This window comes from Quercus lobata, chromosome 4 (genome assembly GCF_001633185.2).
Source record: "Quercus lobata isolate SW786 chromosome 4, ValleyOak3.0 Primary Assembly, whole genome shotgun sequence".
Taxonomy (NCBI): Eukaryota; Viridiplantae; Streptophyta; class Magnoliopsida; order Fagales; family Fagaceae; genus Quercus; species Quercus lobata.
This window is the reverse complement of record NC_044907.1, coordinates 22,907,490-22,921,696: the sequence shown is the minus strand read 5'-3', so window position 1 is coordinate 22,921,696 and position 14,207 is coordinate 22,907,490.

Genomic DNA, 14,207 nt, shown 5'->3' with positions numbered 1-14,207 from the left:
AGATCCTCATCAGCGAACGTCATCTTGTTGCGACAGTGAGCACATATAGCAATTGTTTCTTCCGAGGCACGGGTCTCACTTTCCTCTTCCTTTGTTCCTCTGGTTTCTTCGAGGTTCACTTTTTCCTCCTTTTTGGTGAAGTCTTCTTGACCATCAGCATCATGGCAAAAGACCATGTAAGTGGTTGTCATTAGGCTCTTTGTAAGAAAACCTTTAGGGAAAAACTCACACAGCGTGACCGTCAGGGGGCCTTCATTCGGATGAGCTCCATTTCTTTGTTTCTTCAGACCATTTGTTCCCTTTCCCTTGGGAACAACTTTTGAATCGCTTACTTGAAGTTCCCTTTTCTTGCAAGGAACATTGGGTTTTGGGTTGCGCTGTTTTCGAAGTCTCTTGTAGGTCACAAAAGTCCAACCCTCTTCGTCACCTACCAATTCGTCGGCAGCTCTATCATCATCTTGAGGGTTGAAGCATGATGTGTGCATAGGGTCAAGTGTTCCAAATTGGATGTGCTTGCAATATGCCCTTGATGTTGATGGCAAGGTGGACCACACTTCCATTGGAGTTGATGACTTCACAGAGATTGGGGATCCAACAGCAAATGTAGCATGATTTGCCTTAGCAGTTTCATCTAGGTCTAAGAGAATTTTACCCTCCTTTGCAAGCCTTAAGATAAGGTCCTTTAGAACAAAACATTTTTCCACAGGGTGACTTACAACTCGATGGTATACGCAGTATTTTGGGTCGTTGGTACGCCCTATTTCCTTTGGACGCTTGCATTCTGGAAGCTTGATCACATTCTTCTCTAATAAGTCCTCGAGCATGCCTCGGACGTCAGCATCTGGAAATGGATACGTCTTTTCTTCCATCTCCTTCAAAGTCAATCGACGCTTCTCTCGTTCTTGCATTGGACCGGCCCTTTTCTCCATTCTTTTATTCTCTTTACTGGAGATCTTCACAGGCTCCATAGCAACGACCATAGATTCCTTAACCATGGGTCTGGAAGACTTATCCCCCCTCCTCGTATCTTTCTTCTCTTTACGCTGCTGGTCAACAGGCAAGCCCTTTTCTCCATGGCTAGACAAACTAAGCTCCATGTCATGGGCTCGGGTAGCAAGCTCCTCAAAGGTGTGAGGTTTGATTCCTTGGAGGATGTAAAGCAACCCCCAATGCATACCTTGGATGCACATCGCCACTCCTGAAGACTTAGAAAGGCGATCTTTGCAGTTGAGACTTAATGAGCGCCAACGATTGATGTAGTTTACCATTGGTTCATCTTTCCATTGCTTTGTGTTGGTTAATTCCAGCATGCTTACAGTATGTCGGGTACTGTAGAAACGATTCAAGAATTCCCTTTCCATTTGCTCCCAACTATCAATGGACTCGGGCTCGAGATCCGTGTACCAATCAAAGGCATTTCCTCAAAGAGTACACATGAATTGCTTAGTGAGCACGTCCCCATCTGTACCAGCGTTATTGCAAGTCTCAATGAAATGAGCGATATGTTGCTTTGGATTCCCTTTCTCGTTGAACTGCTGAAACTTAGGAGGTTGGTAACCTGCAGGCATCTGTAAAATGTCAATTCTCTTGGTGTATGGTTTTGAATACATCAGAGAGCTTTATGGTGCCCTACCATATTGAGCTCGAATGGTGTTTGTTATCATGTCTTGCAACTGCTGGACCGATAGAGATGAAATTAAGGTGGAGCTCTCTTGTGGACCATCAACCTTCTTTGGAGAAGATGTATGAGCTCCTTGGGATGTATGCTGATGTGTGTAAGAATGACCTTTGCTGGACTCTCCTCGATTTTGAACCTCGAGCTTGTTCATAAGCGTGGCAATTTGAAGGTCTTTCTCCTCCACGGTCTTGGTAAGCTTAGCTATGGCATGTCCCATTTCAGCAATCTTTTCGTCAATGGTGGCAGTCTCCGTCATCATGGCCGCCATAGCTATTGTACGAGAAGAATTCTCTGAGAAGATAGATGAAGTGACTTCTCGGGGGGATCCTTGGGAAAAACCTGCCTGTGAAGGGGTACTCGACCCAACATCTGATGCAGAATAGTGATATTCACTCCCTATTGTTGAGTCCTCTGGAGCGAATGCTAAATCTCCCTTTCTAGAGGAAGTATGCTTGCTTGTCCTCAAAGTGTTCAAGGAGATGACAGTCTTTGCTTGGGCTGGGGCACTTATGAGTTTGGTCTCTGGAGCCTTTCCCTCAACTTCTTGTGATGTGAGGAGCCTTATTGCCTTGGCTTTGTTTCGAGTCATGGGACCTGTGGAAGTACTGCTACTTGTTGACCCTCCAACGCTCTTGGTAGCATTCTTGGGCATCTGAGACTTCTTTGAGGCCATTGATCTTGGTAGATTGGAGACTTGAAGATTTCTAGGATGGAGAAAGAGATGAGAGGCAGAGAGGTCCCACCGGGCGTGCCAGAAATTTGTACACACAATTTTCGTAAAAGATAAATCACACGATCACGAAATAGTGTAACAAATTATCAATTTGTATTGATTTGTATATATGTGAGTACAATCCTCTGTTTGAATCTTTACAATGAAAGAGTACAATAAATTCCTCTGATTCGATCTCTAAGAAACGTTACGATCCAAAGGGGGTATGAAGCTTGATCTTGAATCGTGATGTGATGTCTCCAAGTTGAATGAATAGTCGAACGTGCTTGATTTGATGTGAGGGCCGTTGGCTTGATCTCGAACTAGGTTAAAGGAGAATCCCCACTTTGATTTGAAGAAGTAGGAATAGGCCTTGATGAACAATGGAATTCTTGTGCACTTTAGAGATGACTCTTTATTTTGGCAGAGTGTCGGTAGTGTTTTCTCTCTAAGTGTTCTCATTTTCTCATATGAGAAGCCTCTATTTATAGGCAACTCAATGGTATTTAATTTGGAATTTTCTCTTAGCATTTATTGAGAGTTGAATTATATATGAATTTAATTTGGTATTTCATTTATAAGAACTTTCCATATAGATCTTTTCTTCTAATGCTGCCATATGGCTTTCTTCATTTGATGTTGCCACGTGGCTTGATTTCATTTGCTGATCGTCCACGTCATCATTTAGAGATTAATTTGATCACAAATATTTTATCATGAACAATCGGACGGTTGTGAATTCATCATAAAATTTTGATGTCTACACCAATATAGGATTTCAATTCTTGATCCCTTACACCATGCACCTAGGTGTCATGCACATCAAAGTGGATTATTGGACGTACCAGTTAACCAAAAGAAAATTCTACTAATTTGTTCATGTGTTTTTGTTTCTCTTTCTCTCTTCTTCTTTTTTTTTTTTTTTTTTTTTTTTTTCAATTCTTTGTCAGGGTTGTGTTCATTTGAATTTTCACAAACAATTTATAGAATTAGAGAATATATTTGCAAAAGAAAGTAGTGCATAAAATGATAAAACAAAGCTCATTTTCAATTTCTTGTAGTTTACCAATGAAAATGCCATTTTGTTGGTATTCCTCTCTCTCTCTCTCTCTCATAGAAAAAGCAAATATATTTTATGCTCCAATTAACAGATTCCTTTTAAATGGGTGAAAATGGAACAATTTTCATTTTGTTTCAAAATTTGAGAACAAGATTGTTTTGTTGCCTTTGCCATGTAAATTTAAGCCATATAGAGAGCCAATAGAGGAGTGAGGACTTTTTGTTTGTTTTGTTTTGTTTTGTTTTGTTTTTAAAATATGCGTTCACGTCATTTGGATTGCCCTTCCCGTCAAATTGTAGGAACTTAGGAGGTTGGTACCCATTTGACATTCTCATGTTGTCGATGCGCTTTGTGTATGGTTTTGAATATATAAGGGAAGTAGTGGAAGAACCCCCATACTGTGCTTGAATGATATTTGTTATCATGTCTTGCAGTTGTTGGATAGATAACGAGACCATTAAGGTGGAAAGTCCATGTTGAGAAGCATCTTCAACTCCTTTTCCTTTATCAACCCTAGCATTTTCTCCTTTCAAGGTAAAGCTAGGTTGGTGCTTAGGGTCAAGACTTGATTCATCCGAATCTTGTACCTCTAGCTTGTTCATCAGGGTTGCAATTTTGACGTCCTTATCTTCAAGTGTCTTGGTGAGGAAGGCGACTTTTTGTTCCATTTCTATCATCTTTTCTTCCATGGTAGAGGTGTTAGTCATCATCACTGGCATGACCTCTAGATATGATGGAGAAATTGGTGAAACAGGATGGATCAAAGGTACTTCATTCCTTAAGTTTCTCATCACGGGTGAAGAGTTGATAAAAAAGGTCTTTGTTGTGGATGATTCATTATTGATCTCTAAACCTTTTGAGACAGATGAATCCTTAGCGGCAACTTTCTTATTTGCAAGAAAGTCCAGAGAGATGATAGTATGAATCTTGCTTTCTTTGGTTGGTTAGGGTTGAGGTCGATCAAGAGCTTTGGATCGATTGCGAGTGATTGGTCCGACATAATCATCGGCAATGGAAGCATTAATTGCTAGTTTTCGAACATTCTTGTTAGAAGCCATCGAAGCCAGTAGCAAAATGATGTCGAATTTCTTTTCTTTTGAAGGAGAAAGAGATGAGAGGTAGAGATGTCCCACTAGGCATGCTAGAATTTGTAGACGACTAAATTTCTAGTTTGAAATAAATCAAACAAGTAAAATAATTTCACAAATATGAATTTGTATTGATGAATATGTGGTAAAATTCTTTGAAAATACAAAAGAGTGATCCTTTAATTCGATCTCCTTGAAAGACTTGTTGATTGGAATTGTGATAATGTGATTTTGACTCAAACATCAAATATCCTTCAATTTGGTTGAAGGATGGATCGAAGACCCTTGAAATAGAATTACAATGAATCTCTGGCAATGAGCTTGTTAGAAATTCTTTGTTCTTCGTGTGTTCTTTGTGTTCTTTGTGCGTTCTTTATCTTCGAAGGTTTGTGGTGGAAGTTCTTCGGTGCTTTAAAGGCTTGAATTCGTAGAGCTTTGCTGATTTGTGGTTTGTTGGGGGGTTTTTGCATGCTTTTGAGATTGATTCCAACAAACTTTAAGATCTTGGCAGATAGTTTGGATGGTTCTACTTCGAATGTTCTTCGATTTTGAGGTTGAAGTTCTTGAAAGCTTTGAGGCTTGATTCCTGCAGAGCTTCTGTACTTCTGATTGGAAGAGCTTTAAGACTTTTTCTCCAAACACGTGGCATCTTTTGATTGGCCGAAATGTTTTGATTTTCAAGGTGACATATGTTAACACCCGATTGGACCGCTTGTGTTATCGCTTACATGTACTGAGTTGCTTATGTCATTTCTTACATGTGTCAATGTGTGATTGGTTTTTGCATGCATTTTATGTCCCTATTTCAATGACATTTGGCAAATTTCTGTTGGTTTTTGAATAGTGATAGCAAAACCTAATAGCAGTACATGACGCTTTGTAATTGACCGTACTTTGTGAACTTGGTAGTATGATGTGTCAGCTTGTGATAGGTCAGGAATTTTCCCTCTCTACAATACGGTATTTTCAAATTTCAAAGTAAAGCTACTCGACACCAATGGCATAATTCTATATTAGGGTTGAAAGAAGGTGATATCATTTTTGGTTTTCTATTGGACTATTACCATTTACCAACGATTCTTTGAGGCGTCTAACCTAAGCAATTTCAACCAAGCTATACAGGGAGTAAATTGTGAAATGACAGCAGAGATCAATGTAGACTTAATCAGTGAGTTCCTTCATATGAGATGGAGGTTGCTCTAAAACAGATAGCTCCACTTAAAGTCCTAGGCTCGGACATTATACATGCATGCCTCCTCTTTTATTTTATTTTTATTTATCAAAGTTATTCAAATTTAATTGGCAATGATGTTACAAGAGTTATGTAGTCATGCTTAAATTTGGGTAGATTGCTATCATCCATTAATCATACATATATCACTTAAATTCCTAAGGTGAAAATTCTACAAGTGATAAAGGAATTCAGAGACCTTTTAGTTCTATGTAACGTTATCTATAAGCTGATCTTATAAATTAAAAGGTCTTGGCCAATAGACTCAAGGTTTGATCACATTTTTCGACACTCCTACTTAGTGGCTCTACAAAAAAGAAGCCTGTCATTTGTAAAAAGGAGATGAGTTAGTCGTGGGCCATTCCTGCATAAAGAATAACCTCGAATATCCCCTGTTGCAGTAGCTTGGGAAATAAGTCCATGTAGAACTTTAGTACACAAGAGAAATAGGAAAGCGTGAAAGGGTCTCCTTGGCAGATACCTGTAGAGGGATGGGTCATACCCTTAGATTAACCATTTATAAGAATTGAGTAGGTGAATGTAGTAATACAAAGCATCATTAATTTGATCCACTGGCCATAGAATCCCAACTTCCTCATCACTGCTTTCAAATATACCCAATCCACTCTCATAGGCTTTGTTCATGTTTAGTTTAACAGCCATAAAGTCATCTTTCCCATTGCGGTTCTACATAGTATGTAAAGATTCAAAGGCAACTAAAATATTATCAGAGATAAGTTTGCTTTTAGTGAAAGCACTCTGATGGTCTGTAATGATTTTAGGAATAATTATTTTGAGCCTATTAGTTAAAACCTTCAAGAAGATTTTATACAACACATTACATAAATTGATGGGTTGGCATTCAGAAACAGATTCAAGGCATTTAACCTTAAGAATTAAATTAACAAAATTATGGTTAAGATGTGGAGGCAGAGAAGCAGTGTTCAGGAATTGAAGAATAGACTGAGTGATATAATTCCCAATTAAATTCTAGTAATTTTGGAAAAAAATAGGGGGCATACCATCTAGACCTGGGGCTTTAAGAGGGGCCATTTGATTAATTGCTTTCTGAACCTCCCAAGCCAAGAATTGTGTTGAGAGTTGGTCATTCATTTCTGCAGTAATGATACCATGGATATAGCTGACTATTTCTTTAGGTTGTCAGATTGGTTCTGAGCAAAAAAGATTTAAATAATAGTTTAGGACAACTATTGCCAAATCTACGAAATTCAAGCACCATTAGCCTGATGAATCACAGATTTTGGAGATAGTATTCTTATGGTGTCTCTGAGTTGCTCGGCTGTGGAAATACATAGAATTTTAATCTCCATGGGTAGTCCATAAGGATTTGGAACGTTGAAATCGCATCTGCGTGTCCTTATCCAGAACCAATCTCGAACTTGAAAATTAATACCAGGGCATTGAGCTTCCTTCTCGGCCTCAGCAAGCTATCTCTTTTTATCTCCACCTCCCGTCTAATATCCCCAAAATTTTTTCAACCTACTCAATTCCTTACTACATTTCTCAATCTTCAACAGGACAGCTCGCTTAGAAGGATCAAGACAGTCAGGCGACAACTAAACAGCTTTCACAGTCTTTGTACAGCCCTTGCCGGAGAGCCACATCTCAAATCTAAATGGTTTAGAAATACAAGGATGGTCTAACCCGTTTGGTATTATCCAAAGTGGACAATGATTAGAAGAGTTAGCATTGAGATGATGCTCCCTAGTTCTAGTGAATCTGAGAAACCAATCGTTATTAGCAAAGGCCCAATCCAATCTTTCCCATACAGAATGACCATCTGCAAAGTGCTTTTGCCAAGTAAACTGGGGGCCTATGAGACCTAGATCTAGGAATCCACATTCATCAATGACATCTCTAAATAACTACATTTGAGATTGTCCTCTTGTACTACCTCTCAATTTTTTAGAACTTTTGAGTAATTCGTTGAAATCCCCAGCATAGAACCAAGGGAGAGACATTCGGTTGATGAGTTGGTGAAGTAAATTCCACGACTCAAACCTCTTGTAGGTCATAGGTTCCCCATAAAAACTGGTCAACCTCCATGCTTCCTCCTTCCCTTTGTTGACAATAGCATCAATGTAATTTTTTTGAGAAAGTATCAACATCAACAACAATTGAATTCTTCCTGTATAAAGCTAACCTCCACCTCTGTTATTCATTTAAAAAAAAAAAGAAAAAAAAGTCTCTCTCTCTTTTATTTTTTTATTTTTATTTTTTATTTTTAATCCTTGCTTCATACACCCAAATTTTGGCTAAGAATAAGACAGGGGGATCTTTTGCCGGGACTAAAACACCAAACTCCTTCTCTGTATGTAGGTTCCCAAGCCCATGACAATAATAATGTTAGCTTTAATGTATTATATCTGCACAACATTTTTTTGTATAATGTTATTAAGTTTGGTTTACATTTATAATCCACTGAAAAAAATGGAGCTTTTACAAACATGGAATCTTCCATACTGGGGTTAGTCCAACAATGTTGACATAGTAAATCTTGGGATCCAATTTATAAGTGAAAAAGGAATAGTATTTGTTATGTACCAACTTGTGCCTACGTGCCACATCTATATGGGGAATAATACATTTATTTAATTAAAAAGACACAATTTAAATACGAAGCCTTATCTCAAACCAAAAAGTAATAAATCTGCATACATATTAATTTGAACCATTTTTTCTCCCAAAAAAAAAAAAAAAAATTTGAACCCTTTTAAGGTGCAATCTTTCTTTCTTTTAATATTATCTTCTCTCTCTTTTGATAAGTTTGGATATTCGGTCTTGTGATCTGCATTGCCATAATTCTTTATAGATTGAAAAATGAAACCATTTCTTGCTGTTACGGCCATTATTTTTGTCTTTGATTCAATTATTTCTTTGCATTGAAACGCCCCTAGTAACTAGAAATAGCGTTGACATTGTAAATCTTGGGTTCCAATTTAGAAGTGTAAAAGGAATAACATTTGTCAACTTGAATATGATAATCTTTGAACCTGTTATGAATTAACTTGTGGCTGATGTACGTATATATCTGGGGAATGAAATGTTTTATTTATTTATTTATTTATTTTTATTTTTTAAATTAAAAAATAACCATTGTAGATACCGTATTTTGTTTGCCCTCGATTTGCATGTCAGATCCCAAAAACTCTAAAAAATATTAATTTTTCTCTATGAGGTCGTGGAAACATCTAGATTGACGTGGTATAACTTGTTCAGGCGTCGGAGCACCCAAAGTGCCATTTTAGGTCAAAATGACCAAAATGCCCTTGGTCAACACTAAATTGATTGAAAGTCAAAATTGGTCAAAATCATCCCAAAACAGCATTTTTCATGCTTCTACATAAAACCCGAGCTACTAGGAGATTTTTGTTAACTTTGACTCGAGGTTGACTCTTGAAGGTACCAAAAACCCTAATTTTAATCCGACCATTGAAATGGGTTGACACTAGCCTCATTGCAAAGATTATTGAATTCCTTTTCAACGACTATTCATGGGTCGAAATTGGAATTAAAAAGGTTGAAATATCTTGAAAATTGTGCGAGGTGCGTCAGCTTGCTTCCCGAGACCGTAACTTTTGATCTAACCATTGGATTTTTAATTTATTTAGTGTTATGAAAACTAGACATCTAGTTCTTTCTAGGGACACCAAGATCAGCTCAATCGGTTGGTAAAGCTCAAATATGAGATCGAAGTCAGATCTAAAAAGCTGGAGGAAAATGACAAAATTGCTGATGTCAGTAGTTTTCACCTAGCAGCCACTAAAGGGCCGCTGGCCAAACCTGGCGCACCTTAAAGGTGCGTCGAGCCTTGGGAAGTTTGCCAAGCCTCTATTTAACCCCCCAAACCCTCAAATTTAAAAAAGAATGGATTTCGGGCATTTTGGAGCACTTTTTTGAGTATATTCTTTCTCTTTTCCTCTCTAAATCCTCTCCTAAACACATCAAAAAACCTTTGATTTCTCTATTTTCTCAACAATCAAGAGGTAGTATTTTTGCACTCTTTTTCCTCTCCTTGGTCTTAGGACCTTGGATTTGAGGTTTTAAGGGTGTAGGTGTATCTTTTTAGCTACTATCTACACCCTTTGCTTTATCTTACTTTGTAATATGCTTTATTGCTTTCCATAGTATATCTCTTGCTTTATCTTACTTCCTAGCATGTCTCCTTGCTTTTTATCATGTTTTATTACTTTGATGATGTTCGCCTAGCCTTCTTGGGCTAGGATATGCCTAAATACTATGTTTGTGCTTAGATCCACATTTTTATGTGCTCCTTGCCATGTTTATGCCTAGATCTACTTGTTTATGTGCTCCTTGCCATGTTTATACTTAGATTTATATTTTTGTGTGCTCCATGCCATGTTCATGTGTCTAGATCTACATGTTGATTGCTATGCTATGTGCTTCTAAATTTTTTTATTTTTTATTTATTTTTTATCTCTTGTTATGCCTTTTTCTTGTGTTTTGGCCCTTTAGGTAGGGTGTAGATCTAGATCTTTTGGTCTAGGCCTACATTCATACACTTAGGCCTATGTCAAAGGGTTTGGATGATTTCCTTTATGCATGTGTATGCTTGCTTGCTTCTATGCTTTGTATCCATGTTTGCTTGTCTAGATCTAGGCTTTGCCATGCTTCTTGCCCTTCGTGGGCTTGTGCTTGTTGGTCTTTGGGGCCACTAGTAGTTCTTCTTCATCCCTCTTTGCTCACATTCCCTCTCTTTGTGTTTTCACTCTTTTCACAGTGTTTCCCCCTTTTTCCTAGTTTTTTCAACTGAACCTTCTTGTTTTCCTTCCCTTCCCTTATATAGTCTCTCCTTAGTGGGGTACTAATCATTATTGTTTTACTAGTTTTCATGCATCTCCACTTTCGTCAAAATCCCAAGGAATCATAATGCCTTCTGAGTATTCTCTTGAAACTTGTTCCAGGCGCCAAATAGCATTTGATAGCAAGTTCCCCAAAGGCACTAACAACTCTTAGCAACCAACTTTAGTTTAATCAATTCATCATCGATTTCCCACCGCCTCTTCAATTGGCAGTAGGCCGAGCACTTGGGATTCCCCTAAACGATAATTTCTATGTCCCAATACATGTGTTGCCAGGCTTAGCTCAGTCCAACTGAGTTCGAGGTCCACTTCCATCTTATGGGTTGGTTTTGGCTACTCAGGCCAATCTTGGGCCTAAGTTAAATTGGTCGGTATTGATTTTCTAGGCCCAAGCACCCCCATAGATAACATGCTTGTTTCCCCCTTTGTGTGCTTTCTTTGTTTCTTTGTTATCTCTTTTGCCTGTTTACTGGCTTTGTGTTTCCTTTGTTAAAGCAAGGGTGCAACTTCTAAAACGCAAGTTAAGAAGGGCAAGAAAGCAAGCAAGAAGACGCAAGCCCAAAACGGGCAATGTTTAGTAGATTAGGAGGCTTAGTCTCTCAATGTAGTTATCTCTTTCCCTCTCTTAGCCTTTTTCTATAGAACCATGTATCTAGGGTAGGGTTGCTCTCTTCGTATCTTGCTTAGGTCGCATTCCTAGGGTATGTCAATGTCTATTTTATCTTTCCTATACCTTGTTGGGCCATACCCTTTGGATGTAGGCATGTATGCTTTATCTTTCTTGTACCTTGCTTGGGCCACATTCCTTGAGTATGGCATTGTTTGATTTACATTTCCCGTACCTTGCTAGGCATACCCTTGGAATGTTGGCAATGTCTAGTTTGTTTCCCTACTTTGTGTGCTTGCATTGTGCATGATGTATGTGTGTCTATATATATATATATGTTTGTTTGATTGTGGGTGGTCATGCACTTTGTATAATGGACTCCCATGGTTAGGAAAGCAGCCCTCTTGTGATCATGGGTGCTTTTGACCTTGTGGTGTGGGTATGCACTTAAGGCTATTGCTATGGGCGCATATTCATACTACATCGTGTGCATGATCATCACGGTGTGTTTGTCTCGATCCATGTTAGCTAGTGACATCGGTTTCCCCATATATGTGACATGCATCAACATGCTTGATGCTTTGTTGAGCTTCAGCTTGCCCTTGTACGAACATGCTGACGCACGTCATATACATAGGCACGAAACTCTACCGGATTTTCGCCATGAAAATGGAGCATCTTTGTTGCTGCATTCTTATAGCGAAAGCTTAGTGAGGATAGCGTTTTGTGTGCTATAACGCACTAGAGGCGAAATGCTACTAGATTTTCTCCATGAAAATAAGGAAAGATTTTGCTGGATTTTCGTCGTGGAAATTTGGCAATAATTCCAAATTTACAAGTAAAACATTGATAGAGATCACACCCTTCCAAAATCAAACCTCAAAGCCCAATTCTTTGAAGCCTCAAGAGCTAATACTAATAGCTTGTTTAATTGCCAATGTCTGAAAATTAAGATTTTACAAAAACAAAGGATTGTCTCCGGATAGGCGTTGCGGGGTGCCTAACACCTTCCCTATACGTAATTGTATTTTCGAACTTAAGAATCAAGATTTTTTACTCGTCCGTATTAGATTAGGAAAAACAACTTTTTTCTTAGCTTAGGAATGGTAATAAAATCAAATAGAGTCAGGTGACTAATCATATCTTAGAAAAAACCTAATGATTGGTGGTGAATTCACTTACCTTTGGTAATTATAGGTTAAAATTGACTCAATTCAAGTCACAAACTAGAGGTACCCTTTTCACCCTCATTTCACAGCAATTGAGCTTAAAGCACATATAAGGATTGAGAGTCACTGCGATGGGTGGTCGACCGCTACAGGGCATTTACACCACGGATTTTGGGGAAAACCCTGAAAGACTCGTCGTGAGCGCTTGCATCCACATGAACGTGGGTAGTTAGGATTAAAAGTGCTTCCCATAAATGACATGGGTAACAGCTCATCTGAGAGACAAGCAAAAGTGTAACAGACGGACAAATGGGCAGAATGACATTAAATCCTACAATGCCCTAACATTTGTTCCTAATAGATACAAGACCATTAAGGTCAGCATTTTTCCCCATAATGGAGGACAAAGGCCTATAAAAAGGCACTAACAACCAAAACAAAGGTACGCAATTGTTGTACAACATATGCATTACAATTCTCTAGCCAAATAGCAATTCCTTTGTATAGTTAAGCTTTGATCTTATTGACTAGCTCGTTGAAGGCCCTTTGGCACACACCACACTGGTATGCTTTGAGAACCTTATCCTTTTTTGCAGGATCTCATGGCTGCTGTGTTACGTCGTCCATCCATATAGATGAGGAGTTCAACCGAGGATTTTTTGCATCATCAGTAACAATGAATTTTGAAACTAGAAAACTAAAAGTGAAGGTTCAAATAAACGTCCAGTAACCTTTTATAATATATATATCTATATATCTATATATATATTGTATTTTTCTATATCAAATCTCGCACAACTTATTGCTCAAAAAAAAAAAAAAAAATCTTGCACAACTTATTAGAAAGAGAGTGATATCATCTATATTCTCCATTGACTCATAGATATTCTTGAAAATTCCCAATTTCCTTAGTCTTTCACTAGAATCCTTCTAGTGATGATCTTGAAGAGGAACTTTCATAAATAAGGGATGCTAGTGAAGAAGGTGGAGTGGAATTGCTCATCTAGAATTTTATTCATCTGCTCATCTTCATTAAATAAATGGAAAAAAAGTGATATTTTTCTTCTTTTTGGGTGCTCCAATTCATATGCATTCTTCATCAAATTCCACATCCCAATTGATTTATGGTACTTGAATTTCACAACTTATATAACCCTTAGAGCTTGGATCATACCTATAAACACATACTTCTCACTATGGTTATCTAGCTTGGACCTTTCTTGATCCGGTTCATGCATATATGCAATGCTAAAAAACAAACATAAATGAGAAATTGTAGGATTCTTTCAGCTCCAAGCTTGTGGGGTTCTTCCTCGTACAATCCTTATGTGAGACAAAAATTAGTCAAATAGACTGCATGAGCAAGTTCATCCCAAACTTCTTTGGACATTCTCATGCTCTTTAACATTCTTTTGGTCATGTTACCACTTACCACTATCTACAATACATGTTGGGATTTGAGAAACACCTTCATTAAGATATTCCAATTATAAAAAAAAAAAAAAATGGTAACCCATGAAAATTAAAATGTTGCCATCTAGTTGGAAAAATGTCGTTCTCACCACGAATCTACTAGCATTGATACCATGTTTTTTAAGTTGGTGGGTCTTTACATAATCACATTCCCAAACACTAATACAACACATATAATGGAAGAGACACACACTCTCAAAGCACACCAAGGAAGGTAGAATGATTGGGGAAGAGGATGAGAGCTCTTTGTTTGAAAATGGAGGAAAGTATGCGTATATATACTATACTATACAATCTTAACTTCCACTATATTAAATTACATAATTTGAAATTTTAACTACTCCA